Source organism: Rhinolophus sinicus, linkage group LG12 (genome assembly GCF_036562045.2).
Source record: "Rhinolophus sinicus isolate RSC01 linkage group LG12, ASM3656204v1, whole genome shotgun sequence".
Lineage (NCBI taxonomy): Eukaryota > Metazoa > Chordata > Mammalia > Chiroptera > Rhinolophidae > Rhinolophus > Rhinolophus sinicus.
The window spans coordinates 52,641,952-52,669,877 of NC_133761.1; the positions used below are offsets into that span (position 1 = coordinate 52,641,952).

General features: G+C 42.6%; 1 protein-coding gene and 1 pseudogene across 1 annotated transcript in view; both read left to right on the forward strand.

Moving 5' to 3' along the window:
• The window catches only part of KIF26B (kinesin family member 26B), a 402,861-nt gene that overhangs the window by 164,060 nt on the left and 210,875 nt on the right, over positions 1 to 27,926 (forward strand). The window lies entirely within an intron of this gene.
• LOC109446971 (heterogeneous nuclear ribonucleoprotein A3) lies at positions 755 to 1,919 on the forward strand (annotated as a pseudogene).

Consider the following 27,926-nt stretch of genomic DNA (forward strand, 5'->3'; position numbering starts at 1 on the left):
ACTAGTCTCTTTCTAAAGATGAGGAAACTGGGGTACGAGTTCATGTAAATAGACACCACTTGCACAGAGGAATTGCACATTTTTGGACTCTGGAAAATTTAGTCAACAACTGTTTTATTGAGCATGTACTTAGTTATTTGTTAGACTCAAGCTCAGCAGCTAACATTTCTACAAGTTTATAACATAAGTTTGATGTTAATAGTTAATGATAAGGACCTTCTGGTTTTATCTGACTTTACATATTAAGCAAGTTCTAGCCTTTTGATTGTTCATATTTAGTTATATTGTCCCCAGTCTTCATTCGCCTCACCTCTCCCACACACACTTTTTCTTTTTCTTCCTTTTTCTAATTTTAAATTACGCAATCACCTCTTGAGATTTCTAAGGCCTAATTATTTAACTTGTAAATCATTCATACTCTCCCCCTCATTCAGTCCTTATATTCTGAATTTATCACAGTTTATTTTCATCTTTGAGAATGGGTGAGCAAAGGAAGTAAAAGGATTTACAATAAAAATTAGTTGATTCTATCATTAGTTTATACAAAAGGTTTAGCAGAAAACGCAATGAGAACTAAAACAGAGTAATTACAAAGAAAGTCACTTATTTAAACATTGCAAACTTTTTGACCTCTTTCTTCTAAGTAGCTGCTAACTTCTAACTATATAATAGGCTAAGCTGAAAAAGAACCAAGGGCCTCTTCGTCTCGGTCCCATATTGAACTCGAGTTGGAAGAGGTGAGTCCAGCCTCAAAATGGAGGTAAAACCGCTGCCCGGTGGCCCCTGGCCTGACTCCAGCCATCGCCGCTGCCGTGGGGGGGGGGGGGAGGAGGCGTGATTCAAAGGAACCAGAGCAGTTGAGAAAACTGTTTATTGGTGATCTGAGCTTTGAAACTACAGATGATAGTTTAAGAGAACATTTTGAGAAATGGGGCACCCTCACGGATTGTGTGGTGATGAGAATTCCCCAAACAAAACCTTCCAGGGGCTTTGATTTTGTTACTTACTCTTGTGTTGAAGAGATGGATGCAGCAATGTGTGCTGGACCACACAGGTTGATGGGCGTGTAGTGGAAGCAAAGAGAGCTGTTTCTAGAGGATTCTGTAAAGCGTGGTGCCCATCTAACAGTGACGAACATTTTTGTTGGTGGTATTAAAGAAGATACAGAAGAATATAATTTGAGAGACTACTTTGAAAAGTATGGCAAGATTGAAACCATAGAAATTATGGAAGACAGGCAAGTGGGGAAAAAAGAGGATTTGCTTTTGTAACTTTTGGTGATCATGATACAGTTGATAAAATTGTTGTTCAGAAATACCACACTCTTAATAGGCATACTTGTGAAGTGAAAAAGGCCCTTTCTAAACAAGAAACGCAGTCCGCTGGCTCACAAAGCGGTTATGGAGGTGGATCTGGAAACTTCACGGGTCACAGAGGAAACTTTGGAGGGAACTTTGGCCCCAGGAGAAAGAAACTTTGGTGCAAGAGGCTATGGTGGTGGAGGTGGCAGCAGAGGTAGTTATGCGGGAGGTGATGGTGGATGTAATGGATTTGGAGGCGATGGTGGCAGCTATGGCGCTGGTCCTGGCTATTGCAGTAGAGGAGGCTATGGTGGTGGTGGACGGCCAGGATTTGGAAACCAAGGAGGTGGTGGATATGGAGGTGGCGGTGGAGGAAGATACGATGGTTACAATGAAGGGGGGAGTTTTGGCGGTAACTATGGTGGTGGTAGAAACTACAATGATTTTGGAAATTATAGTGGATAACAACAATCAAATTATGGACCCATGAAGGGGGGCAGTTTTGGTGGAAGAATCTCGTGCAGTCCCTGTGGTGGTGGCTATGGATCTGGTGGTGGAAATGGTGAATATGGTAGCAGAAGGTTCAAAAACTCAGCAGAAAAGGGCTACAGTTCTTAGCAGGAGAGAGAGAGCGAGGAGTTGTCAGGAAAGCTGCAGGTTACTTTGAGACAGTTGCCCCAAATGCATTCGAGGGACTGAAAATCTGCCACAGAAGGAACGATGATCCACAGTCAGAAAAGTTACTGCAGCTTCAACAGGAAACCCTTCTTTTTTTTTTAAATTTATTTTTTAAATTTATTGGGGTGATAATTGTTAGTAAAATTGCATAGATTTCAGGTGTACAATTCTGTAATACATCATCTATAAATCCCATTGTGTGTTCACCACCCAGAGTCAGTTCTCCTTCCATCACCATGTATGTGATCCCCCTTACCCTCATCTCCCACCAGGAAACCTTCTTGTTCAGGACTGTCATAGCCACAGTTTGCAAGAAGTGCAGCTATTGATTAATGCAATGTAGTGTCGATTAGCTGTACATTCCTGAGGTCTTTTATCTGTTGTAGCTTTGTCTTTCTCTTTTTCTTTTCATTACATCAGGTATATTGCCCTGTGAATTGTGGTAGTGGTACCAGGAATAAAAAATTAAGGAATTTTTAACTTTTCAAAAAAAGAAAAAGAAAAAGAACCAAGTACTTGGGGTTCATTAGTGTAAATGTATAAATTTCAGTAACTATTCATTACACGTTTTATAAAGTATGTGCCACTAGCATAATATCTATATAAACATCATCCACCGAATACATATATACTGTAATATAATGCCTATTATAACGCCTATTAGAACCAAGCATTTAAACTTTCTAGAGCGCTGTTGCACCGTAACACTGTTGTTACTATTAGGAGGGCAATCTGGGGAAAGGATTACAAGCTGGAAAGAAGAGCAGACACGTAAAGGCACAGAGATGTCATGAGGATGGTGTGTTGGGAACCGGAGAAGAAGCAGAGGATGAAGGTAGCCGTTGAAAACAGGCAAAGCATGGGTTTTATCCGGAGCTGTGTACGCGGCCCCTGGAATTAGGGATGAGCGACCCTGTGGAGATCTGACTCAGCTGGGGAGTGGGGAGCGTGCTGCTGCCCACGGGGCGAGAGAGGGACGCAGGCAGATAGATCACTGGTCTGGGAGGTGGAGGCCTGGCGGAAGGCACCTGCAGAGGGCACGGGGGAGGAATGACAGGCCTCACTGAAATTCCGAATAAAGCCCAAAGGCCTTGAGAATCGGTGGGTTGTGGGACAAAGACGAGGATCGTTGAGGATGACACCCTGGCTTCTGTGTTGGGTTCCACGTGGGTGGTGGGCTGTCAGCTAGTTCAGGGAGGACGTGAAGGGGAGGCTGAGGGAAGAGGGAAGGAAAGAGTTCCGTATGGAACATGAAGGCTCTGGGATGTCTGCGGGGCCTGCGGTCCAGAGGCAGATGCGATGAGAGCCGGGAGGGTTAGGGGCGAGGCTGCCCTAAGTATTGGGCACAGATGAGGCTGAGGGAGTAAGAGAAGCAGGAGTTGCTTGGGCAGGTAATTCTCCCAGAACCAGGTCTCTGGCTCTAGTCCAGGGTCTTCTCCACCGTGTCATTCTGTCTTGTCAACACCTAGACATGAAAAACAGCATCACTGTGTTATAACCACTCTATATAAAGTCATCCAGTCAGTAAACAGGTTTTGATGAGGCACCGGGCGAGTTCCTGGTTCTAGGAAGCACAGCGCTTTGGACACTTGAGGAGGGCTTTGCCTGTTCTCACTGTGTAGGAAGTCAGTGGGGCATGTGGGCCGTTCTAATCCCCTCTCCTTCACTCTGGGGAATGTGTGTATGGGGGTGAGGGAGGGCATCCAATGGCACAGTGGCTCCTGTGCCCTTGAGGGGCATGAGCTATGACCCAGGCTACTGGGCGGTGGGCAAAGGGGGCTTCTGCTGCTCAGCTGGCTGGTCGCTATGGGAGAGAACTCTGACCCCCCCACAAGCAGAAGGATCGTGCCCTACCCTTCACCCTGTGCTTGGTGTCACAAACACTGCCAGGGTCCTAGGGATCCCACTAACCTGGCTCAGGCCTGTCTGAGCACCATTTCCACCTGTAAACACCCTCCTTTTTTAAAGCTACCCATTGATAAGATAAGTGATGAGTAACTGCATCAGCTTAACCTATGGCAAAGGTCGCTACTCATTTTGTCACTCTCTGTTCCTGGGACGAGAAAAACAGTTCAGGTGAGGAATATATTCAAGTCAGCATGTCTGTTTGTTCAGTGTTTTGAGATGCTCACAGTATGCCAGGTGTGAGGTACTGGGAAGTAAATATGAGAGAGGCTTCGTCCCTCTCATCAGGGCTCTCCCTGAGCACAGCTCTCTGGTGTGGGTCAGACTGGGGTCAGTGCCGGGGCAGAAGCACAGACGCCATGCTGGGGGAAAGCAGGGTGGAAGCCGGCTAGGAATTCCATCCAGGTATCAGGGAAAATGCATCTTAATATTGGTGATTTACGTAGCTATGAATTAGATGAACTGTTTATCTGAGCAGTAATCCAGAGATAAATAATAAATATTGTATTAGTGGGTGAAGTAGAGGCTGTATTAGCCAGCCTAGCTCTTGATTCCACCTTTAAAAAAAAAAATCTTTGTGCCTCCCTTGTAAGGCATGCATGGTAGCGGCAGCAGGCAGGGCTGCCCTGACACCTCCCCAAAGGGTAACTCCATCGCTATGGACCGTGCAGGTTGGGCAGGAGGGGACGCAACGGAGACTCAGGTCATCCCATTTTTCTCCCTCATCCGCTTCACTCAACTGATGGTCACTCACCCAGGAAATGTTCAGAGTCCTGGGATGCATTGCCAGCTTTGGGCTAATAGGTACATACAGTTCTGAGGCCGAAGTAGGCCATTTGGAAACCTTGATTCGAAGGCCCTTTGGGTCCACGTCTTCCCCTTTAGAAACTGCACAGTGATCTATTACGTCTCTCCTGGTGACTCTTCTCTATGAGACTGGAGGTGTTTCCGGTATTGACACGGAAACTATTGTTCTGGCAATAATGGTCACATTTAGTATTTGGTGAGAATTCACCTTCCAGGAGAAAGGCCCATGACACGGACATTTTAGTGGTTTTGTTGTACTATAAGGAAACCACTTTCTAAGATTAACATAATAACTTTCTGTCTGGATTGATTTTTTTTTTTTTTTTAAGGAGCAGAAAAGTATATAAAGTAGCTCAGACTGAAAATATTTCTCCTTGAAAAATGAGTCTAAAACGACTATTAGAATTACTCGTAATTACTGATGAAAAAATGGCTACTTTGAATGCCTAGTCACGTAAATGTCAGAGTCCCGATTTGCTCTTTTTCTCTTCTGCCTTGCACATATGATGCTCGTAGCATTTCACTCCGTGTTTGAAAACTGCCAAGATAATGACTGATAATTAATCTGGTCCAATGTATTTCCACCATAAACAGGAGCATGACTGAGTAGGTCCGTCGTTCCTACATCTGTCTCCCACCTTCCCTAGAGAGAAGTGAAGCTAAATCATCGTGGAAGCTAGTACCTAGATGTACTTCCTGGGAGAAAGGGATAGCAGTCCTCTTCTCATATCCCTTTCTTCACTGTGATAAATCTGACCTTTAAATTTGGTTTGTCTAGGATTGCATTTCTATTAGGAATGCTGCTCTAAGTCTGTGTATATCCTAAAAGGGAAGATACTCAATCCATGGGTTGGTTCTGAACCTTGGACCTGCCCATAGAGAAGCCACTGTGGGGTTCCAAGTGAGCTCACGTCACCCATATGCCTGTCTCCTACAAGGTGACTCTGAAACAGTAGCATTGCAGATGACAGGCAGTGGTACTGAGGCTGATAGAGCCACCCCTAAGTCAGCAAGAAAGCTTATTCCAGGGGATGTCATTCCCTCTTGGATGGGGGTGAGGGGGTCAGTTTTTGTTACATCTAGTGCTTAATAATTCCCTATGTCCACTCTCAGAAAAGCTCTTCTTCATGCACACACATTCACACATGCACACAAACACGCAACTCCTGGCGCAACTGGAAAAAGTTATAATTTATCTACCGTTATGACTACAGTTGGCTGACAAAGAGCTGTAACATACATTAAGTCAACATTAAAAATGAGATTACATTTCAGGCTCACTGTACATAATCATGTTTATCTTTTGAAGGGTTATTCTAATCCCTTGAATATTTGAGGCAGTAAATTAGGTCTTAGAAGGATGCTTAAGTTACGATGTTTTAATTTTTAAAAAGTTGTTTTTTTATTTTGTTTTATTAGTTTTAAAAATCAAACTTACACATGCACGTAAGTTAAAGACTTCCATCATTTGCCAAGACTTGATATGAAAGACACCAGTCCACCGCTGGGAATGTGGTGAATGTTTCCTGCTTTCCAGAGTCTCATTAATATTTATTACCGTATCATACAATTCTTACATTGCTACTATTTGATTTATTTAATCATGTCGTCTTCTTCTGGAACATCGTCATAATGTATTAAGTGCGTCCATCTGGCTGACGATCTTAACTGGGGCTTATTTTTGGGGTAGGTCTTGCTTTCGGGGAAACATGGTATAGAGGTACTGCTATGACTTTATAAAAGCTGTTTCCAGCTGAACTATATAACTGGTGACTTTTTCTTAACTTGAAGTGTGCAAGAGAGGTAAACTTTTTGATACCTTGCATTTGAAATATCTCTATTCTTTCTTGACATGTGATTAATAATTTTTGGCTGGGGAAAGTAGAGGTCTAGGATGGAAGTCATTTTCCCTCAGCATTTTAAAGGCATTTCTTTAATGGCCTTTTAGCTTCCAGTGTTAATGTTGAAAAGTCTGAATCTTGATCATTTATATAAAACATTTCTTGTCTATGTCTCTCTCTCTCTCAGAAGCCCTTTGTCTCTAGTGTTGTGAAATTTCACAGGGATGTGAAATTTGGTGTGGATCTAACGTTACCCGTGGTTCTGGCCCTTTGTGGGCTTTCAATCTCCAACCTCATGTCAACCTATTCTAGGAAATTTTCTTCAATTATTTCTTTGATAGTTTTCTCCACCTCTATTTTCTTTATTTATTCTTTCTGGAACTCTTATTATTTGGTTGTATGGTCTGGTTTTGAAAAAATTTTAACCTTTGCTTTCCTATTTGCCAAACTCTTTTTCATTTTCCTGGAAGATTTCTTCAACTTTATCTTACTTTTTTAACTTTCTATTAAGGTTTTAATTTTTGTTGTTATATTTTCAATTTCCAAGAGCTTCCTTTGTTGTTATTGTTCTTTTCTAAATTTTCCTTTTTAAAATGGCATTCTGTTCTTACCTGGTGGATGAAACATTTGCATTCATCTCTCTGAGAATGTTATTGATAGTGGGTTTTATTTTGTTCTGTTTTAGTTTTATTTTTCCTGCATAGTCTCTCTCTCCTAAGATGGCCTTTTGTTGTTGTTGTTGTTTGTGTTTGTTTTCTCTATTGTATTAGATGCTTTTCTTGAATATTTGGTGATCGTTGGCTGACTAATCATATTTATAAGGCACAAAATAGCCGAATGGAGGAGCATGGGAGGGTCTTACCTGGAGGAGCCATTTTAAAAACTTCTGTAGTTCTTTTCTTTAGGGTTGTTTAGATCCCCCAGAAAAGACTCTTCTAGCCTGGTGGGTGTAAATTTTAGCTGCTAGTTGTGTGGGAGTTGAGGAGAAGAAAGCAAGGGAGATCTCAAATTCAGTATGTAAACGTCGAATGATTGTTCCTTATCAGTTCCCTTCTCCTAACTCCTTGGTGGCTTCTAGTCTAGAGACCCTGGGTTTTGTCCTCTCAGAAAATAAACCTTTAGACTCTACAAGCAGGGGGGAGGTGTAATCACCTGTTCTATTTTCTTTGGCCTTGTGAGTTCATACCCTCTTAAATATCCTTTACTGTCATTTTATTAAGATTTCAGGAAAGAGCAGTGCTAAATGCATGTATTTAACCCACCATCTTTAACCTGAAGTTTAAGAAAGAAAAACATTTAGAAAGCATGAAAAACACCTTTAAGGTATTTTCTTCGTAGGTGAAATTGCTAATAGGAAGAAGCATTTGCTACTTCTTGAACAAGTTTTTCTTTTTTTTCCTTAATTTACCCATATCTTCAATGTTATAGACCTAATAGAAAAGGAAGCAGTTTGATTTTGGTTCCAACCTTGAGCAATCAAATGTAATATCAGGTTCCAACTCCAATGGACCTGGGCACATGTATATGTTGAAGATAAAGTCACTATTGGGGTGTCTTAAGGACGCTCTGGGTTTCCAGGATGGAATCTTCTATGATCTTGATACACTTGACTTGGTCCATATATAGTCTATTCTCTTTGCTCCTTTTCCATTTCCGGAAATGGCTCAAGTTATGAATTAAATTTAAAAGATAAGTTGAGTGGTGGTAGAGGGGATACAAAGTAAGGAAGATATGGAATTTCTCTGTTCACTGAGGAGCAAACCAGGTGCAAGTAGACCTTCTTGGAGAACACCACCTGGGAACAAGCCCTGTGATCCAGCGGTTGTTGGCATCCATGCCTATGCCTTCCACTGTGGGAGTATTTACACCTGAGAAATTTTTCTGGAAAGCTGGTTTTTAAATCTTTACCAGCCTACCCTGCCTAGACCTGACATTACTCTCAGGGCATCCTGATCACCCCCAAAACTTCAGAATTATGTCATTATATGAGGTCGGACAATTAAGTACATGAACTCATTCTAGAAAAAGTGCTACACACCTCATTGCTGAATATCATTAAGGTCACCTTCGAAGTACTCCCCTTGGGAAGCTGTGCACTGATGCTAGAAGCTAGTCCACCCTTCAAAGCGATTTTGGAACTGTTTTTCTGGAATCACCATCAGAGCTGTCAACATATTACCCTTGATGTCCTGAATGTCATCAAAATGTCTTCCTTTCAATATTTCCTTTCTCTTCGGGTAAAGAAATAAGTCATTGGGGGCCAGATCAGGTGAGTAAGGAGGGTGTTCCAATACAGTTATTTGTTTACTGGCTAAAAACTCCCTCACAGACAGTGCCGTGTGAGCTGGTGCATTGTCGTGATGCAAGAGCCATGAATTGTTGGTGAAAAGTTCAGGTCGTCTAACTTTTCCACACAGCCTTTTCAGCACTTCCAAATAGTAAACTTAGTTAACTGTTTGTCCAGTTGGTATAAATTCATAGTGAATAATCCCTCTGATATCAAAAAAGGTTAGCCACATTGGTGCAACAAGTTTGCGAATGTAATTGTCTGACCTCATATTTACATGACATGACATTGTATTTACTCACCACACTGTGGCCCAGGGAGGCTAAGGGATACAGTGGGCAAAGTACCAAATTTGGAAGCAGGTAGCTTGACATTTAGATCTTTCCATGGCTACTTCTAGCTCCGTGACCTTGGCAAACTTCTTTGAGCATCAGCCTCAGTTTCTGAATCTGTAGAACAGGAGAAATAGTTTCCATCTAGAGGGATTGTTGTAAAAATGAACAACTGTGACAATGTCCTCTCCCAAAAATATGTCCTACAGAAGGCCCTGGCTTTATGGGTAGAGACCTCTGTGGCCTGTTTCTGTATTTCAGCAGGGTTGTGACATCTTTGGTTAGGATCCTTATTTTTATAAAAAAATACAAACTTTACCTTTTGTTTATGTGGTCCCCAAAACTTATGAAGCCACTTAATCAAGGATAGAGGACCAGTGTTCTTCAGACTCACTCAAGAGAGTGTAATTTCAAACTTCCTTCTCTGCTCCAAACCCCAGAGGGAGAGAAGTTTGGTTAAGGGTCAGTAATTTAGATTACGGCTAACAAATTATCTAGCTAGTCTAAGTTACATCCTGGAGTAAGGTTAAAATACTGAAGAAGATATTTACGTGTTTGGACCAAACCACCCACTCTGGATTGTGTCTTGACCTTTTACCTTCAAGCTTCAATCGGAAATTACTGTAAGAAATAAATGTTTTAATTTCGCTTCATTCAGTATTTGCTGTGAATTATTTTTTTAATTAAATTTATTGGGGTGATAATGGTTAGTAAAATTACATAGGTTTCAAGTGTATGATTCTATAATACATCATCTATATATCACATTGTGTGTTCACCACCCAGAGTCAGTTCTCCTTTCATCACCATATATTTGATTGTGAATTTTGAGTAGAGACACTGACTATCCATTACACGGCTCAATTTCTCCAGTTTCCCTACTCAAGATATCTGTCCTTGACACAGGGAATAACCTTGTCTTTTCTGAGTAACTGGTCTATTTCATCCTCTTATGACAAAGCTGTAAAATTCATAATGTCTCCCTAGTCTCTTTGCACCAGGAACTTTAAGATTAAGCTTTAAAATCAGTCATAAGAACTATGTAGACTTTGTTTGGCATGTTAGACCTCTCCTCTAGACCTTGTATTCCTCACGATCATATCTATTTTATTCCATTGTATTTGCCCTATTTAAAAATGATAAGTCCTTTTGGAAATAAGTCGTGAATGAGTGAAGGAAGGTCTGTGACAGTAACTAGGCTAGTGTTTTATGAACTGCGTAGTATGAGTCTTGGTTATGGAAATTGGGAGATTTTAGGCTGCACAATAGAAGACAGAGGGGAACATGAAAGTGTCTTCAAATGCTTGAGATGCTGCATTTTGGAAGAGGCAGTGAATGTGGTTTTTGTTCCTCCTGAGGATAGAATAAGAGACAGTGCAGGTTATCCATTAATTGACTGATTTATTTCCAAACTAACCCTTGTGTGCCTGCTGTCAGGCACTGTGGAGGGGGTCCCACTGAGAAAACAAGGCTCATGCTCTCACATTCTTCCATTTTTGGGAAGTAGTTTTTGGTTGACTGCAAAGGAGAACTTTCTAACAGTCAAGAGCTATCCGTCCAATAGTGGTGTATTGCCTTGCAAAGTGGGGAGCCTCCTCTGTTTGGAGGATCCTCCCAAAAGACTGAATGACCCAGTACCCTGAAAAGTACTCCTGCATCAGGAGAGAGGGAGGATTTGTTGACCTCTAAGATTTGGCCATGCTCTGCCATGGTTCTCTTTTCCTTGGAAGTTTTGGTGTTAAACTGAAGGATTAGGTCATTTCAAAGTTAAGTGGGTGTTCCGGCTGTGGGAAGGGAGAAGGCAGCAAAAATGCCTTCCTGAACCAGTTCCTTTATTCTGTGACCCAGGCGGTTCCCACAGGAACCTCAACCCTCCATCATCATGGCTGCTGGTGGCAGCAGTGTTGGCATCCAGGATTCCGAGGAGCCTGTTATCTCCTATGGGGAGTCTTATCAGCTTTCCGAGTCACTGTGAGTGAGGGTTGTTTTAACCATTGACGGAGACTCTTGTATCTCTCTGCATGGGACAGACCCCTGCTTAATACTGAGACCCAGCGACCGAAGCCCATGCTTCTTTCTATGGAGAAGTCGGGAAGAAGGACAGGAAGAGCCAGGGGTGGGTTGAGGAGAGGTGAGCTCCTTACCAGATGTGAGCTAGGTCGTCACTTCACATCTCGCTGTGGAAATAAGCAGGAACAAGGGGTTGCCCAGTGCAAATGCCTAAAAGAAAAATTCGACTCAGAAGAATACCCCCCCCACCGTATTTATTTACTCTTAAAGGAATTAGAATTATTTTTGAAATAACTTTTAATTTACAGAATAGTTGCAAGAATAAAAACAATACAAAGGACATCCCTATTCGCAATACCCAGATTAACTATTGTTCACTATTTTTTTTCTTCCGAACCATTTGAGAGCAAGATGCATATACTATGAAACTTTATGCCTAAATACTTCCCAGGAGATGGGGTATTCTTTTGTATAGCCAGAGTACAGTTCCCAACTTCAGTAAAATTAACATTGATGAATGACTTTAATCTACCATCCACTGTATGTTCCAATTTTTCTTCAATTGACCCAGTAATGTCCTTTAGAGCATTGTTTTCCCTCCAGTACAAGGTTCTGTCTAGGATTAGGTTGCAATTAGTTGTCATGTTGGCTTTTTCTAAACTTTCAGATAAAAACGCTTCTATTTTTCTAAAGTGAGCATATATTTCACTTAGTACTATCCTTTCAGTCACTTGAAAACCACGGCTAGATTCTCTGGACTCGAGAAGCACTCCCACTCTATAGAAAACGTCTTCACGTGTGGGGTGGTAGAGATAGGAGGTAAAGAACTTTGGGTGTGCCTTTTATACATGGTTGGGTTTTCTTTATTTGCTTTAAAACACATAAAAGCAGATGAGAGACTTGGAGATATTTCTCAAATTCCCCTATTGTCAATCCGACTTACTGCCAAGAGGTCTTTCCTTTGCCTGTGAGGAGAGAAAAAAAGATTATTTGAAGATTCTTTGTTTTATCTTGAAACAACACAGTCTTGCGAATCTCGAAACAGAAAAAAAAAATACCTTCGCATTTACTTGAAGCCCTTATCTCAGCACTTTCATGCATTGTACGAATCGACAGCAGCAACACACGTGATAATTAAGCATTTCTATGCATGCAGTGCTTTGGTTAGCTCAGCAAAGGGTATATTCAGCAATTCTGGTCTCTGCCCCTGCGAACAACTTGCTTAACCTGCATCAATATGCATTATTATAATAAATATAATCACACAGCAAATAAGAAACATGCCTAACACTCCTAAGACATAACATAGCCTGAGAATTATTGGGGTGATTTTCCAGAGGGCAACATTTAATCCCAGAGAAACTACAGAATTTGCCAAAACTTATTTTGAAAAAAATCAAAGCTATGATAATAATGTTTTGGTTTCATCCTTTGCTTTCAAAATGCCCTATATGAATGTCTTCTTTTGTGTCTATTCTAAGAAACAGAGGGATGGTAAAAAAAAAATAAATAATAGACGATACTGTTTGTTTGTTTGTTTGTTTTATAAAAGGTTACAAAAATCTGTATATAGCTTCTTTGGGGGAAAAAAGTTCAGTAGAAAATTCAGCTCCTCATTTTCCAAGGGTGCAGTTTTATACAGAAGAGACTTTACTGTGGTCTTTTTGTGAGAGGTTGCAGAGTCTCTGAGGGCTGAGATGGTCAGATTGGCTGTACTTTCTAAGTTACCTCTGATAACTCCTGACAGGTATTTTTTTTTTTTGGCTGCCCTAAGTGTGTCTCCTTTTCACCTAGTTTACTTTACCATTGCCTATTTTACTGCGAATTATAGACAGAAAAAAAAATTGGACTTTAAAAATGACATATAATTTTAATATTTTCTGAGTTACCGTATCTCCTGAGTTTATAGTATCTCGTAACTGGCATCTAGTTTATAGTATCTAGTTTATAGCACCTAGTTTATAGTGTGTAGTTTATAACCTGGAGGAGGTATGCCCACAGGGTACAAAGCAGTCACAGAAATAATGAAATTACTCTGAAGTTACCTTCTCCTTGGCTCGTTGAGGATTCTCTTGACTCTTGCCATCCAACCATGACAGCCATTGGCCACATGTGGCTCTGAAACATTGCAGCTGTGGCTAGTCTGAATGGAATTATGCTGTATGTAAAATATGCATTAGATTCCTAAGACTTAGTCCATGAAAAAAGAATGCAAAATATTTCATTATAATTTTTTAAAGATTGATTACATGTTGAAATGATAATATTTTGGATACACTGGGCTAAACAAAATATATTAAAAAAATTAATTTTTCCTGTTTCATTTTACATTTTTAATGTGGCTACTAGAAAGTTTAAATGACATATGTGGCTTACATTTGTGGCTCCCATTATATTTCAATTGGATGGTGCAGATGTAGAAGGAAAGAAAATATAAAGCAAAACCCCCCAACTCATTTAGTGTATTTGAGAGTGCATTTCTGAAGGGAAAGCTGAATATCCAACGATCCCAATTTTATTTTATTTATTTATTTATTTTTTTGGGGGGGTGGTTAGGTTTGGATTTCATTAAAGCTTCTTTAATTAAATCTATTGTAAATCTGCTCCAAGGTCCCAGCTGGGAAGAGAATTGGATCTTTTTGTTTGCGTAAAAGAATTCTAAGAAAATACTGAACTCATTTCAAAAGTGATTTATTTTTAAAAGCTCTGTAAAATGCTTTCCATTTACTAAGATTGGAGGTATGATTAATACCAAGTTCCTAAGAGGCTGAAGGACTGTGAACATTATCCAGAAATTTTTGAAAGGATCTTTCTGGTCTCACGGAGAGGCACCCAGGGTGACTTAAGGGCCCCCAGAAGCCACAGATCTGCCACATGCTCCTGTAGTCACACCTTCCCTCCAATAAATGAAAACATTGGGGAAGATAAAATATTTATTCCTAAGTGTCTATAACTGAATTTATGGATAGAACTTGCTGGGTATTATTGCCTGTGTAAACCCACATAACTGTACACGTAAAGCATGTTTTTATTAGTTCCTGCATAAAATTTTTATGATAATGGCAAACAAAGGACCAATTTAGTTTAGCTGAGTTTGTTCTTATTATTCCAGCTTCCAACAGATAAGGAACAGTGCGAATAACAGCAGGCAACGGGGAGGAGGGTGGGCTCTCTCAGGTCTGGGGCTCCCGGTCCCAGAGGCTGGAAAGGTTGAAACATGGCTGCTGGTTGGAAAGCCCCCAGAAGGCCCGGTCAGAACGTAGTCGGGTGGGGGCTGCCATTAGCTTTTCAAGTCTGTTGTGGAGCAGTTAGGCTCCCAGTTGGTAACTGCGGAGTATTCAAATTTAGTTTCTGAAAAGGCCTGCATAACTGCTATTGAAAGAACTCCCACATACTGTATTTCAACTGGAGACTTCCAGAGAAAAAAGGTTCAAGTGCCTTATTGTGGGTCATCTCCCACTCTGGGATTTAAACAAAGCACACACAGAACAAAGTTCCTTTAAACAGGGTGCCTTCATCTGACTCCCTCCTGTCTGTGGTTTGGCAGGCTTGCTGGAGAGAGAGCAAGCCCACGCCTCTCATTCCCAGTACTGCCTTTTTATGTTTGACCCATGAATGTGGCCAGTAATCCCCATGGTGACCTGGATTGCAGGGAACTTTTTCCAGAATTTGAAGAGAAAGCATCTTTCATAAATACGGCCCTTTCCTTCCCAATGACTGGTTAAAATTTGATAGGAAATCTGGCATCTAGAGCAAGCATGATACCTGAACCAAAATCCAGACAATAGGATTTGACACCTATGAGTCTACCTAGGGGGACAGCAAGAAATATTTTACAATGAATGAAGCTGGACAGTGAAAGACATACGTGTATGATTCTCATAGATATGTAACACTGAAGACTATCTTAGAAATCACCTGAGACGGTGGGCAAGCCTGGTACATGTGAGGTTCACTCTTGGGTAAGTAAGGTCTGTCTGGGGCGTTAGTGAATTTACAACTTAGTGTTTAGAGGGCTGCAGTGGACTAGATTCAAGACCCTGGAAATATTTACACAGCAAACAACTCCTGCTTGAGGAGAAGTTTCGTCCAGGTGTCTGGTGCTTCACTCAGTAGATAGACGCTGAAGTTATTCTAGACAGCTGGTCCCTTTGATTGTTCTGAAAGGTCTCTGCAGAAGGAATGACCTTCCATAACTTTCAGCACCGCACTTTGGGGATGTGATCCGTTTAGGACCAACCTAATTCTATAGCCTACATATTTCCTCGGTAGACATGTTTACTGATTCTCGGCTGTGTCTTTGAATGTTTGGTAAGTTGTTGCTCAACATTCTTCCCCCAGAACAGTAGTAGTCATTCTTCCTGAAAGACACTGCTTGAACAGAATTGCTCTTGTTGGAAAAGTAATTCTGGGGTGTGTGTGTATGTGTGTGTGTGTGTGTGTGTGTGTGTGTGTGTGTACACGTGTGCACACATGTGTGTTTAGTTTGGCCTCATCTCAAGCTCTGGGAAAAAACAGTCTACTAACTCTTAAGCTAACTATGAAATGTGTACATGTTGGTTTGTTCTGGCTTTCAGTTTGTGAACATACTGGTGTAAGCCCTGTAGAAAGTCAAATAGCAGAGTTTTCAATCCTTACTCCACAAGGGTGACTCAGAGTAGGGAAGGTGTTCCAAAGGCAGCATTTATTTCTGCTTTCACAGAACTGACCTTCCCAAGTGGTTATGCTAACAAGGGGTCACTACGAGTTCTGTGTATTCTTAATTGGTCTTCAAAATTGTAGTTTTTGGCCACCAGTGCCTTTCTGAGATGGTGTGTTGGAATCCACACTCTGGATCTGAGAACCGGGGTCGGTGTGGACGACTGCCTTCTGTGGGGAAGCCCTGCAGACTTCAGCGTGACTTTGTAGATTCGTGATTTGGGGGAGTTGAGGAAGATGACAAACCATTTTAGCTGAGATGTTGAAATTGTTGCTTTCTCTCAAGAGGTTGTTAAGAGAATAATTCCATTTGGGGGGAGTTGCGACGAGACTGATTTGTTAATACAGTTTAGAGTCTTTTAACTCAGCACTGGATGAATAGCTTTTCAAGTGTGTATGAAAGACAAGAATCCCAAAAGATCCGTTCTATTTTCAAGAGAAGACTCCAGGGACTCAAGGTTTGTAACAAAAGGGCAGATATGGAAGAGATGAACTCCCAGGTCCAACTCTGAGAATAAAGCCCCCTGGCTGGGATCCCTGAGGTGTCAGGGTTTGCCAATCTTGCTGGCTCTGGTTTGTTTGGTGGTGGAATCTAGTTAGATTGCTCACAATAAGTTAGTTGGTATTGACTTTGCTGGGCCTGACCCATATTATAACATTCTAACAAGTGGAAAGTATAGCCGAGCTTTGGGAAAAGCCATAGTATGTACAATAGAAGAGAAAACCAACATCTTAAATGAACAGAGGAGAAATGTGAGCAGAACCACCAGCTGAAGAAATTAGGACACTGGATGGAATGTTACAGCCACAACAACAACAAAAACCTAGCATATTTATTTAGTGAAGGCATAATGAGATTATACAATTCTCTGGTGTCAACTCACACAGAACATCTTTGTCTTTGCAAATTATGTTAAAAGCCACGGGGTGCTGAGAAAATTATACGGACCTGAAGAAATATGACAGCAGCACAATTAATTTAGGAATTTCGTTTTATAACTCATGAGGCCCACGATTTTTAAATATCCCTAAATTTGAGAAGTCAGGGTTAAGGAAGGGTTTAAGGAGCATCCAAACATGATTAAACTTCTAAACATTCTCATTGCTATTTTTATTAGTGAAATACACAGTAGAAACACATACATAAGTGAGTATATTGTATTAATAATCTGAACCAGTTGGGTGAACCAATTTAGAAAACCATCAAATGCGAAGCCTGACACGGTTCTAGTGACAGGATTAGGACCAGTTCCTATTAGGACAATGATCCAGAATTGCCCATTAAGAAGCACTACTGAGTTGGTCTCTGAATTCTGGACATGCAGGAACGATGTGGAAGTTTAAATTCCCAGCTTTACCGAGTGAATAAGCCTGAATGTGGAGGGGAATGGCAGAGGAACAAACCCCTTCACAAGATTATTTGAGGTCAGCCCACAAATGTTTGCTTGCCCCTGTGCAGGTTTTCAATGAGAGGCTTTAAAGCATCTGTTTTGAATCTTAAGCCGTTGTTATTTGAAGAGAAGGATGCTTGTGAGTGTTTTTATTTAATATTCTTCATGGCGGGTCTCTGATTTTGGAAGCTAAGTTGCAGAGAGGTTAATTGACTTTATTAAAATGGTTCCACAGCTCGCCATTTGGCTAGAACTAAGCTCCAGGCTTATGGCTAAACTATAGAGTCTCTCTCTCTCTTTCAGGGATTTTCAATCATTTTAGGGGGCTGCTGTCCTATTGTTAGTGTTTTAATATGCAGAAGTAAATGCTGCAGTTAACTGCCTGTGGCACAAATTAGATGTGTGATTTTGGATAAGTCACCTCACCAATCCGCACCATTGTCTCTTTACACTGACACATGAATGTTGACTTAGTGTATACCTAAGGACTTTCCCAGCATCATTAAAAAAAGAAAGTGTTTTTTAACTTGCTTTTTGGATGGTGTAGGATTTGGCACTTGGCATTTCAGCCAAATCCTACAGAAGATGTGAGGTCACTTTGAAGCTGGGGTCATGAAAGCCTATGCTTTGCTTTGGAACCAGCTGACACTTAACCAAAGTCAGTTCCTTGCTCACCATGGGTGGTTTGGGACAATGCTGGGGAATGTTTGTTGCTGTTGTCACCATCACTGACATATTTGTATTTTTTTGCATAAAGGCCAGACAAATGTTAAATTAGGGACATGCTTTAAAGATGAACAGGAAGATTTCCAAACGTCCCTGCTTTATATTTGATTATGAATGTAGGACCCACAGAGCACAGTCAGCGGCATTATCTCATTTCATCCCAGACACAGTCTCACAACTTCCCCCAGCTGGGAAATTAGGGCTAAGAGAGTCCCTTGTGTGGCCATCAACCAAGCCCGGCCCACAGTTGGTTCTTACCATTCAGTGCACTGTTTCCTGAGGGCCTGAAGCATGGCACACACTTAGGTAGGCACTGGGATTACACTGGCACTTCCCTTTGCTCCACATTGTTTCCGGTTGGATGGTTTCTCCTTTGTGGCTATGGTTTGGAGCTGGCCATGGCAGAGCAGGATAAGTCCTACCATCAAGGGTCAGCCTCCATGCTGTCAGCTTCCTTCAAGGACTCCAAACAAGGCAACCCGTCTTCGGCGGATAGGAGCCGTGCACACCTGTGTCCTTATGGCTCCTGGTGTTGGGGCTTCAGTAGCTGCAGACCTCACCCCTCTGCCTATGTGGGCTCTCCCTGCTACCATCCCCGACACTCTGAGCGGTGCATGCATGGGTATGCATATGTGTGTGTGTGCTTCGTTTCCTCAGTTTACAAGGTTGCTTTTGCATCTCGCAAACTGTCCATTCTATAGAGCAAGGTGGGTCACTTACAGCCAAGTATGGTCTACAGGTCCCTCTTGACTTTTTCTCCTAAGAGCTGAAGTGAAAAATGAGGAAGTAAGATGCCTACAAGGAACGCACATTTTAAATTCCAGGCCATAATGCACTGCTGGCTTTCTTGAAAGTTTTCCAAGCATTAGGCAAGACTTAGGTGAACAGTGACACATACTCTGGGAAGGGCCTGCTTCTTAAAGGTGCATGGGGATGTCCTCCAAGACAAAACATGGCAAGTTGGACATGGATAGAAAAGGCCACGATCTGTATGAGAATTAAATGCTACACCAGTTCCAGGTAATCTACTGTTCAGTCTCTTAATCTTATTGGGTTTCCCGTTGGAAACATAGCTAATAAACAGTGCCATTCTGCAAAGTTACATAAAGCAAATATTCAGATATTTAGAAATTCCCGGCCCTTTTCTTCAAAGGGTAGAACTACTTTTTTTTTTTTAATGGAAAAAGGAAAGAGAGTTGCTCAATTTTGTGACATGGATCTGTACATTTCTCAGTTCATGCATTTTATCTTCTAGGCCTCAGGGTTCTGAATATAGCTGAAACTCTTGTCTGGCACTGGGGAAACCCGGGCAGGCAGGGAGGGGCGTCAGCCTCTGGGCTTGATTTCTCCTCGCCCGGAAACCATATTCCTAGGAGCCCTTGCTCGATATGCCAGAGAATTCCAGCTCCTTAGCTGTGACATGCTCACACTCGAGCTAGTTGAGAGGGACAATTACTTGTCTCCGCTCCCCCTTTTTCATCTTTTTATATAAATTTCTTTTTGTTTCCCTCTTTCTCTTTCTTCCCCTTTCTCCTGTTTCTCTCTTTTTCCTTTGCTTCTCTTTCCCTTTGTCCCTGTTCTGTGTTTGCCTTTTCATTCCCCCACTCATCATTTATCTCAGCAGTATATTGAATTAAATATATGCTGAAATACATGATTTTTATTGACTAAAGCTTTATGTACCCTATTCATAACTTTTAAAATCAGGTGAAAATAACTTTATCCTTAAAAACAAACAAGCTCCAATGATCCCAATTCAACTAAATTAAATTCATTTTATTTCCATGTATTTGTTAATTAATGTATTAATTGATGGATTTATTAGATGTATTCCATATTCAGACTCTGTGCTATGCTGGTGATACTGAAGTGAGCAAGATCCAGTCCCAATTGTCACAGGGCTTGCCGTCTGGTTGGGGAGAGATGGGTGACAAGAGTTACAAGATAAACAAATGCTCTGATATCAGAAGGATCGGGTGGAGACCCATGGAGGGGGTGGCCCTCGGCATCAGTGTGCTTCTTTGGGCACTGGCTGTCATTTGAGTGTTTGGGGGTGAGAAGCAATGGTAACTTCCCCCAGTAGAAGAGCAGCCCCCAGTGACTCAGTACAGGGAGAAATGGGTTAGTCTGCCCGAGTCCCTGACATAGGAGTAGCCTCTGGCCCGACCCTGAGGTCAGGTTGGGTTGATGAGAGTTGTAATGTCCTCTTGTCTACTCAGTCTAGAAGTGCTTAGTTGCAAATTGAACGTGAAATCAATTATTAATACATAGGGAGTCAGACCATTTGATTTTACTTTCATTGGATCATAAAAATCACAAAAGACTGGATAGAGCGAGCTTTTTGTGCATACTGAGAAATTATTCAAAGGATCCTTTTCTCTGCTGTGTATCAAATCTTTTGTGGTTACCCTATTTTCTGAATTGGGGAGTGGTACTTGCTCTGGATGATGTGGCCAGAGCAAGACAAACTCACGGCTAGAACCCAAGTACAGCGACATTTGGAAAAACTCTGTCCCAGGGGTTTTCCATGTGGCAGAGTTTAAGCTATTATTTGATAATCATCGTGCTTGCTTCATAGGGATGTGGTCAGGATTAAATATGGCAACACATATATACACTCTTAGAACAGAACCTGGCTCATGGTAAGTGCCCGAAAATGCCACCAAGTGTGACAGTGATCTGTGAGGATGCCTGACGTCGGTCCTCCTAGTTCTCTCAGATGGAAGCTAATCTCATCCTGTCAGCTGGACTCCTTGTATCATTACATGTCATTGGATATGTCACCCAACTCCCCCTACAAAACATAATTCAGGATTCGGTATTAAAATTATTGTGATTCAACATATCTACAAGGTGAAGGAAAATGCCTACGTAGAAATACTACAAGCTTGATGGTAAGACGTTAACATTTGTTGGCAGATGTTCTTGAAAAGAATATTTGAGCTTTGTGCCTTGAGCTGCCCATGTTGGAACTAAGAAATCTAAGGGAAGAGATCAAAACAGGAATGCCACTGGCCTTTTGCTTCATCCTACACCCCCCTCGTTTCTACAGCATGTAGGCGGCCCTGCCCCTGCCTTCTAGTAACACAAAGAATAAAAGAAAACAGTCACCAGGTGCCGAGGGGCCAGATTTTTGCCCTGATAACGGGTATCAGGGACTGTGCAGCATCTTTTATTTGCCGAGTCTCATCACACAGGGCAGATGATGAAGGTGAGGCTATAAATCCAGGGTGAAGAAACGGCAGCTCTCTGGGGCCGTGTGCAGCGCTGGGGTGTGGAATTCTCTTTTGCAAGAGGTCACTGAGTCAAATGCTGTGGATGGGTAATTTTATGGCCACTAATAAAATTTATAGCCAAAGCAAGCTAAGATAATAAGGGTAATCAGACTTCCAGCCCTGGGATGTAAAAATCCCATCTTTGCCCCTTCGTGCTGGCCAGGGGGCTGGACAGCACAGGGAGGGGGTTATCTGTCTGACTCAAGGCCAGTGGCAGAGTCTCAGAGGTGATTTGTGCCCCTGTGAGCTGAGAGGACCGGGCCAGTCCTGGGGCAAGCTTCAAGTTAGGTGGGAACTGCCTGGATGTGGGGACAGCATCTCAAGATCTGTAGGAAAATTAACTATCAGATTTAAATGTCTGGAAGTAAACAGCGCGAGCATATGAAAGGATCTGAACCAACCCAGTTCTAGAACCCCACACTATGGAAAGAATGTTAACCGACGGTTCCCGTGTGACTTAGCATGAGGGCGGATAAGGAAGGACGGCGTTTCAGTCAGGCAGGTGTAAAGAAACTGACCGATGTTTAATCAGAGAGCTGAGTTCTGGAGGGCGCTTTCCTCAGCCCCAGCTCCCTGCCGGCCTCGCCGCTCTCCCTGTTTGCTTCTCCTTCTCTCTTTCCCTCAGTGGACGGCTTAGGTTGACCCCGTTTCCTGCAGGCCAGACATCGGCTGGTGGGGTCTTGTCACTGGGACCACCTTGCAAAGCACACCTGCAGAACCCCTGGAGGACAGCACCCCCATTCTTAGCTCCATTCTCTGACTCACCTTGACATTTGGAGTCCTTATGACCTCTCTCAAATGACAAAGCAGACGCATGGCCACCTGGGACAAGCTAAAGGGAATGGACGCTTTGGTACTATGGGGGGTTTTGTTTTGTTCCTTTTTTTTTTTTTTCAATTGTGGTAAAATATGCATAACCTAAAATTTACCATCTGATGTTTCTGGGCAGAGGATATCGTGTCCCTCAGGAGAGCACCACACCGAGGTCCGATTTCACCACCACTGCTCTGTGACAGGAGAAAGGCCTGTGTCTTAGAGCCAGTCCTAAGCCTTGAGCTGCTTATTCAAGTGATTCTAGAACATTCAGGAAATATTTAGAGCACCTACTATGTGCTGGGCACTGCATTAGGAGCTCAGAAACTTCCGGCACGACCAAATAACTGGGTGTGACCCTGGTATTGTCGTCATGGGTCTGGGGCTGCAGTTTAACCTAAGAGGGGTGCTGTTCTTAGCCTTTGGTTTCTGTCCAAGTGCTTTTTTCTTAGTCCTTTCAGTGATCAGACGCCTGGGCTGTCCCTTTACTCAGCAGTCTCTTGGTGGTCTATAGTCTAAGTTTCTCCTTCTTGAATTGTGGTAAAATTATTTTTAAGTGCACAGCTCAGTGGCATTAAGTACCTACTGTTGTGCAACTCTCACCACCATCATCTCCAGAACTCTCTCAACATCCCAAACTGAACCTCTGAACCCACTGAACAACTCCCCACTCTCCCCTCCCCAGCCCCTGGCACCCACCATTCTACTTTCTGTCTATGAGTTTGACCCCTCCAGGTCCTTCTTATAAGTGAAATTGTACAATATTTGGCCTTCTGTTTATTTATTTATTTAAATAAAAACTCTTGATAAAGAGAAAATTTATTTTATTGCCCCAGTTTTCAGTAGATCTTATGCAAGCAAGAAGAGCCCAGCAATAGTTAAGTTGCTGCAATGTCTGCTGAGCCTTCCAAACAAAGTTGTGCCTTTCCGATGCCAGTTTTCCCTTCCTTGCTGCTCACTGCCCACGGAACGCAGGCCCGCCCATCTTTGAAAGGCACCGCTTGTCTGGTTAGCTCTGGTTTCTGGTGGAGAAAAGACAAGCAGGGTGAGATTAAAGTCGAAGTGGGATCAAGTTTGCCCGATCCCTGGGGGCAGAAGGCACCGCAAGCAAGAAAAGAGCAGGTGGGACAACTTAGTGAGTGAGGGCTGAGGGCTGCAGGGCCCAGACCACACCGACATGCGCAGACACTGCAGAACAGGAGATGGTTCTGGCTTCGAGACATCCCAGCGCTTCCCTCTTGAGTGGGGGCATTTCTTTTATTTCTCTGCCTGCAGGGATAAAATAAACATAACTCCTAAACATTTCAGCCCCAGGGATGTGCGCCTATGATTGTTAAAGCGGGAGTCCTTCAATCGGTGCTGCCTGGGAGGGCGGGGGCTGTTTTGGGGACCCCTCTGCCAGACGCCGTTGTAGTCCACCCAAAAGAGACTCCAAGTGGGGACTGACACATATTCCTGCAGCCAAAGCTGAGACTCATATAGAAAGGACGGAAACTTTTCCTTCCCTCTTTCTCGATGATATGAGTGAGAACCCCCTAAGTTAATGTGGGCCTAGCGCGCTGCGTGGCGATTTCTTGTGGGTCACCATGATCCCTGCAACTGAAATGGAGCGTCTGCATAATCAGAGATACGTGGCTATCTTTATTTTGGACATACATTATTTGATTTTTTTTTTTTTTTTTTTTTTTTGCAGATTTGCTTTCCTAATTTATATTTTACGTAGGCTTTTTTTAAAAGTATGTCCTGGTATCCCGATTTCCTACATGTACAACAGCTGATAGTGTAGAAGCATGCTATGACAGTACCAAAGGTTATGTTTTTCAAGATAATTGAGAGTTGGTTTGGGCCAGCACCGATCAAAAATATTTCTTGAGCACCCAATGTTTGCAAAACCATAAAAACATTAAGTAATAGTGTAAGTAATAAGTAACAATAAAAGAGATGTCCCCAACCAGTGAGATATTAATTGCCTAAGAGAAAACGCTATTAAATGTTATTTTCTGGGATTCAGGGGTCATGATGTCATTAAATATACTTAAAGACTGAGCAGGGTGCATTTGCTGTCAGGAGATGTCTCTAAACAGGAAATGGATACTGTTGGTGTTCCCTGCAGCCCTGGCAGAGTCAGAGGGAAGTGGCTTTCTGGGTCAATAATGCCATTTAAGATGAACCCCCATGCTGACACACTCTGGAATCTCTGAGTCATTCCCGTCAGCGGGGAAGTTAAAGGTCAATGGCTTACAGATTTCGATTTGAGATGTGGAAGCAACCTTGGTTTATAAGAGCCAAACATCTTTTGTCTTGATTTCACTGTGGCCAAGATCAGAACCAAATTTAAGATTTTCTGTTTCTTTGGGGACAGACCTACAGCTTCTTCTACTGAAGTATCAGAGCAAAATTTATATATAATTGAAAGCCACGAATCTTGCCTAAGATTAAAATACCGAGCAGCTTTATCTGTGAAGTCCGTGCACGCAAACGATAGCTGAGATTCTCACACACACTGAGGACCCCATGTGTACAAGCACACACGTGTGCAAACACATGTGTGCATCCTCTCCCTGTGGCCTGGATCCTTTTGCTGCCACCCCCTATTGAATTGACCACCATGGGTGGCATGGGATGTGGTGTTTTGAAAGTAACAGATACTGTTGCTTTAATGAACTGGTCCCATGTAACCGAGATGGAGAGCTAAAAGCAGGTTTTAGTCAGAACTAAACCAAACAAAATTCTGTGGTGAAAATCTAGCCCCACCCCCACCCCATCCCAACGTTTGTGATTAGGACCGCCCAGCAAGCTTTCACCTACTGCTTTTAGACCAGGACAGCGATGCCTACACACAATCAAGATGACGAACCCTTTCCACCAGAACTTCAGGTTTTTCAAATGTGATAGATGGCTAGATTGAGGTTTGTAAATCTGAATTTTCTCAGGAAGAATCATGTACCTTTCACAGTATCGTGAGAGAAAAATTTAATTCAGAATAGTCCGAGAAGCAGAGGCAAACCATAGTTCTCTAAAAATAAGGCTCTTGACTCTGAGTTATGCACTGAAGCTAAAGCTTCCTTGATCTCCGCCATCTTGGGCATTTTCTCTTATAGCGGATTATGGGGAGGGGGCCAGAGAGCAGCCCTGAGACAGGAAGTGGTCCTGAAGGGGGCAGTTAAAGGAGGACAATTGAACTGAGGGGTGGAAGCAGAATGAAGATTGTCTCAAGAGTCAGACAAATTGGGGTTCCAATCTTGGCGCCTCTTCTCACTGGCTGCTTTCCCTGGATAAACAGCCCAATCTCTCTCACCATCAGTTTCCTCAGGGGAAAAATGGTTAAATTATCTTCGAACCACAGTTGCCACAGGGGACAATCTTCAGGACTGTGGTGAGGGTTCTGTGGGAACCCACGGCAGCCTGTCCATTAGCCCCATCTCGTGTGCCCCTACTTGGCCTGGGAGCCAGAGGTGGGGGCGGCTGAGTGGCTGGAGAAGGGGCAGGGGTTCTCAGGATCTCATCTCCTCACCCACTGGAGTAGCCCAGGCTTTCAGACAGACTTTTACATACAGAACAGAGCCTTTATTATAGCTAGGAGCAAAAAGCGGGCCTCTCTTAAACTTGCTTTTGAAGTGTGTGTGGGGTTGGGCCACCCACTGGTTGGAAAGGCCACAGCCCTGAAATAAAATTTGGAACCCAAGAGAACAATGAGTGCTCCTGAGTAGGTAGTCTGCCGTCAAGCGTGGGGGACAGCAAGAGAACCTGAGGTGAGAACGATCATGGAAGGAACATTGTTCAGATCTCTTAAGGACTGTCATGTCTGCCCCATGTTGCTCCAGAGAGCCAGCTCCGGCGTGGAGAGGCTGAGGAATGAGGGCATTCACAGTGAGGCCTGCGGCGTGTGGGGCAGTGCTTTCATTCACTCGTGTTGTATGACCAGGGCTACAGCTGGTGGGCCCGGTGTCTCCTTCCTTCAGAAGCATGTTGGAAGTGACCCAGGTTCAGCACTTTCTACTCCTCCGGCCTCCGTACCCACGGCTGGCACTGTGCTGCTCTCCCCATGGAAACTGAACAGGTGAATGCAACTCCGTCCTTCCTCCTGGTCCCCTGAGGGACTCTCTGACCTGAAGATTTGGTCAGAGAGGCCCTAAATGCCTCTGTGACTAAAAGCACAGTTTGGAAGGTCACCATTACCAAATCACAGATGGTATTTCTACACACACACACACACACACACACACACACACACACACACCTTTATTTCGGAGAGGGACAGAGAACACGTGTCATTGGCTGACTACAGGCTTTCTGTCTATCATTCTCTCGAGGTCAGTGACTAAGCAAAGTTTACTTTCTGTAATCCCCCAGGTCTATCTGGAGCTCAGGTTATTCAGTAAACCTCAGTAACTGAGGCGAGATCATGTAATAAAAACAAAAAGAATGAAGAATGGACTCAAAGGCCTGCATTTCTTAATGGCTGAGTGACTTGCCTTGGACAAATCAGCTAACTTCTCTGAGCTGCTGTTTTGTCACCTGTGAAATGGGAATACTAGCCCACCTGTCTACCTAACTTAATGTCGATTGCTTCAACCAAGGCTTGTATGAGGAGGAAGAGGTGTATGGACAGCACAGACGCAGGCAGATATCAGGGAGTCCTTTATTCTGTTAATGGTGATGTAATTATTATAGACACGGATCGTTAGCCTCTGCTTAATGGATAGCCAATTTAGTGACCAGCTACCAGAGTGTCAAAGAGCCACAGGAAGAATTTGCATAGGAGCAGTTCTTCCAAAGCCAAATTTCATCCAGTAGGCAATTCTTTTTTTTTTTTTTCATAGTGAAACAATTCAGTGACAACCTATGGTATTGCCCGATGGGTAGTTTGCAGGCTTGAGGAAGAGTAAATTCTTGGTAAGAAACGTGGCAATACCATGGTAAGAAGAGTTCCACCCACATCCAGCATTCAGAAGCCTATACACCCCAGTGTAAGTATGAAAAATGATAGCTTATCTGACAAAAGGGCTCCTTCTCACTCAAAATGATCTAGAATTGATATGATTTTAATTGTTCAATTAAAACAGGGATAGCTGCTTCTATTGGCAGCAAACCTAGTTTCTCTATTTTTCAGAATTCTAAAGACGTGACTAAACAGGCAGAGCAGATAGAAGTAGCTTCAGGCCAGCTAGCTTGTGGATTATCTTTGTATGAGATACTGACTGTCGGTGAGTAGTGCACAACTTGCAAGGAAAAAGCATAAATGTTGAAGATATCGGAGACTGCAAGGAATATTTGCACGTATTAATACTCCAGTGCCCAGCACATACTGAGTACCCAGTTCATGGTTGTTCACATGAATATATGAGCAAATGAATTAATGGACTGAAGAAAAGGCAGCTTTTGGTCCCTAAACTAGCCCCCAGTGGAGCCAAAACACGACACTTTGGTGGTGGTGGCGAAGGGAAAATACTGTTGTGTCCCAATAGTCAAACAAAATAGAAATGCTGTATAATTTTTAAAACAACGAAATCTTATTTAAAGGACTTAAGAAAAGAAGATTTAATTAGATAAATATGAGCAGTAGCTCTAAAACATCCTGTGATTCTAATTGCTAAAAAGTAAGACTAGCTCAGATGTATTCCACACACGTTTGGAACATCTCTGTGTGCCAGGCACTGTGTTGCTCTCCAGGAAGAGCCCTAGAACTACTGTGCTGGGGCCTTTGTGTAGTGAGAGACAATGACGTACTATTAAATGCATAATATGAACCAAGGTAAGATACCAAAGGAAAAGCCTGCGATTTTATAAAAGCATCCAACAGAGGCTGAAAGGAGCCTGGAAGAAAACAGCTTTGAGGAAGTGGTGCTTGACTTTGGATCT